The following is a 3,615-nucleotide window of genomic DNA, read 5'->3' on the forward strand; positions in this document are numbered from 1 at the left end:
ATACCTGGCTACACCCAGAACATGAGTTGAGTTCACAGCAAAAACTATCACAGTCTCCTCTTGTAATGACAATCCATTCTAGCAGGTCAAGGGCAGCTTTGAACAAGGACTGTGAAATTAATGTTTGTCCCCTCCTAAAAAAAAAATATGATACTTTGATATCGATGCACTGGTATTGTACATGTTTCTGTTTTATATTCTGCAGAAAATATCAGAGCTGAGATTTAGACAGCCATGAAGGAACTGATTTACAGGTTAAAAGACAGACATGATTCTGTGCAGCTTCCATGCAGAACATAAAACTAGCTGAAGTAAATACTAACATATTGCTGAAGTAATCAGGGTCAGAGAACTGATTTTACTGCAATCCATTAATCAGGAAATTGTAAAACATAGGTTGTTAAAGCAGTATTTGCACTTTACACTCGTCCCTTTCAAAAGAAATTTCTCGCAAATTCTGTTTAACCCAGCAGTAAAAAATTGTGTCTTATTTTCTACATCCTTCCAGTCTCTTCAACTAAACACATCCAAGGAAACTTCAAACAAAGCTTGCTGAGTTACAAAGACAATCTGCCTCTGACTTCTGCTACCCAGTCTGGAGGGAATTTAATTGCAGGAATGATAGATTGCATCCTCAGATACCATAAATGGATGTCGAAGATTTTGTGAACATTATGTTCTTCCTGGGAGGATGGGTAGCCAGATGTACTGGAAAGAAAATGTGTAGGTAAAATAACATTTTTTTAAAAAAATACACACAAATTATAATGACACAGTTTTATTTTCCATTAAATCTATTTGGAAAGACTGCAGGTCTTCCAGCTTTGGAATATGCACCCCATCAGTTCAATATTTTTGAGGAATCTATCTGGACCATCACGCTTTTGACATACTCTCAGGGAAGATGCCTTAGTAACCAAGCTGGCCACTCAGTTTCCAATTCTCAACATCATCTCAAGGTGATCTTGAGCAGTGGTCACCCAAATCCAGCCAGTCACATTAGGTAAGTCAGGGATACGGGTGTTTTTCTTGATTTGTCATTTTTGCCCTTAAATCCAGTAGAAAATCAGCCTGTTGGATTTTTAGCTCAGCTTTCCAACATGAACCTGTGAGTCTCTGAGACAAAGTGGGGCAGGTCAGATGGGTCTCTGAGGGCACCACTGCAGCCTTGTGCTTATCCCAGCTCTGGAACTGCTCCCAGCAGGCTTCTGCAGGGTGAGATACGGCTGACAACTGCGAGAATGGGGTTTGGAAGCAGCCAGCAGGGGACTGGCAGCAGAGAAAGCCCTGGGGAGGAGCTGGAGACAGGTTTGTGTGAGTGTGGGGCAGTGTTTCACTCACTCCCTGCCTGCTGCAGTGTTAGCTGCCTTTGCAGTCCTGTCTGCCTGCCCCTGACCTGGAGCTTGCTGCTGCTGCTTCCCCCTCTGGGCCTCAGAAGTAGAAGTTAATATTAAACAGGTTCCTGAGTAAAATGGGAGTGGCTAGGAACAAAGAAATCGCCATGGCAAATTCCTACTGCTCACTGGGAGCTGGGCCCTACGGCCACCCTGGCATTTTTCTTTCTGAGTGATTCCTAGAGTTTCCATCTCCCCTGGAACCTTTCCTCTCCCAGGGGTGTCACTGCTGGAGGCATTCAGGAAATGGGAAACTCCACATCACTTTTGCAACTCTGTCATGTCCACCATGGGACAGTATTTTCCTTTCCTTGTGTACCTGATTTCCGAGAGTCTATTTACAGTTGTTAGGCTGGGATTCGCTCATTGGTGTTTCTCTGTTTTTGAAGCTTGTTTCTAGGCTGCCAATCTCCACAAGACCTCCTAGGGATATGCAGAATCATCCAGAACACATTTAACCATTCATGTATTTTACCTTAGTGAGAACTGTGGTGCCTGGAACAGTCTGTCTTGTCAGGGCAACAATCTAACCAATATGAAAGTCTGACAAAGTCACTCTTTAGTGACTTAACCTCTTTAACTGTCCTGACATCCTTCTGCTTTCATCAGCAGATTTTCATGATCACTCTAATGGATCCAAAATAACTTCCCAGATTATCTTAATGGCTTGAAAGTATTTGAATTTTTTTTTCTAATATGAAGTATTTTTTTCCTCCAGCTGTTTTTAACAGAATGCAAGACTGAACATACACACCTGGTGCAGTTTTTGAACTTTTATTTCATTGCTGAATATTGCATGAGAAATGCTCTGTGATGGAATCAGGTGCAGTAAATAAGTTTCTTCTTTTAGATACTAAAAGGTATTCCCAGTTCTCCATGGGACAGTTTTCCATTGAACATCCAAGCTTTCTTGTGGCAGGGATTTGTTGAACTGAATTTATGAGCTATTTGACATTGATCACTGTGCTGATAATATCAGGAGGGAGTCTGCTGCATAGAGAGCCTGGATCAAGGTCTTTATTTGGGTGCTCCTTGTCCTGGATGCAGGTTGGTCTTATACAATCATTCAAAGAAGTTATTCATTCCAAGACTGTTGGAGTTCATAGTTCATTCCAAGAACTAGCCTTTTTTTGTGTTTTATGCATACCTGTACCTTGTTTTGAAGCTTGTTAAAATTGATATGCATATTTCACCTCCTTTTAATTCAAGCTTTTAATTCAAGCTCATTTTAATTCAGAGCTCTGTTTGCTCAGGTCTGGATTCTGCATATTCCAGAAAATGCCAGCAAGCATTCCCATTGCCCCATTCCTTAGGTAGTTCAAGGGCACTGAAGTCGTTGTTCCAAGGAAACCTGAGTACAGATGTTCCTCTTCTCTCCTGTGCCCTTCCTAAAGTCCAGCATCTGAGGGGACTGTCCTAGTGCCTATGTTTAGAGCACAGGCTTCATTTCAGTATTTTCTGGAGTGACTGATGGCCTGGATACATTTGATTTATTAATACATTTTCAAGGAGTGAGGCAAAATATCAAGAACACTGCAGTGACAGGGTTCTCCTGTCATTTTGCCCCTGCACCCCAGCTTGTCACAATCTTTTGGGAATGTGTTTAGTACTTTGCTTACGGTTCTTGGCAGCAGGAAGCCAAGGGCACCATGTGGCTCAGGCAAACAGCAGTTTCACAACCGGGATTTATTACGGAACCACAGAACAGCTCGGGTTGGTGGGACCATCCTCCGGCCCAAGCTCCCTGCTCAGGCAGGGCCGTCCTAGGGCACACAGCATTGCGTCCAGAGGGTTCTGGAACATCCGCACTGAGGGACACGCTACAGCGCAAGGACGCGGTGCTTCTTACCCCGTTAGCGCAGCACCGGCTGGCTCAGGGCCAACTTTTGGGCTGGGCCTTTGCGGCGCCACCGTCCCGTTCAGCTCCCGCCCCCCGCCGGCGCCACGTCGCCGTTCCGCGTCGTTCCCTCCTGGAAAAGGCCCTTTCCCGCCGCCGGCCGATCCCGGCGGGCCGAGCCGGGCCCCACGCCCGAACGCGGGGCCGCGCCGGGCGCGCTCCCGTTGGCGCCACGGGGGCGCGCTCGGGCCGCGCGCTCCGTGCGGCCGCGCGAGGGCAGCACCGGCGCAGCCCCGCCCCCGGCGCGCTCGCGCGCGCCCGTCCCGCTCGGCCAACGGGAGCCGCCGCTGGGCCGGGGGGGCGGAGCCGAGGCCGCGCCCCGCC

The sequence above is a fragment of the Zonotrichia albicollis genome, chromosome 4 (genome assembly GCF_047830755.1).
Source record: "Zonotrichia albicollis isolate bZonAlb1 chromosome 4, bZonAlb1.hap1, whole genome shotgun sequence".
Taxonomy (NCBI): domain Eukaryota; kingdom Metazoa; phylum Chordata; class Aves; order Passeriformes; family Passerellidae; genus Zonotrichia; species Zonotrichia albicollis.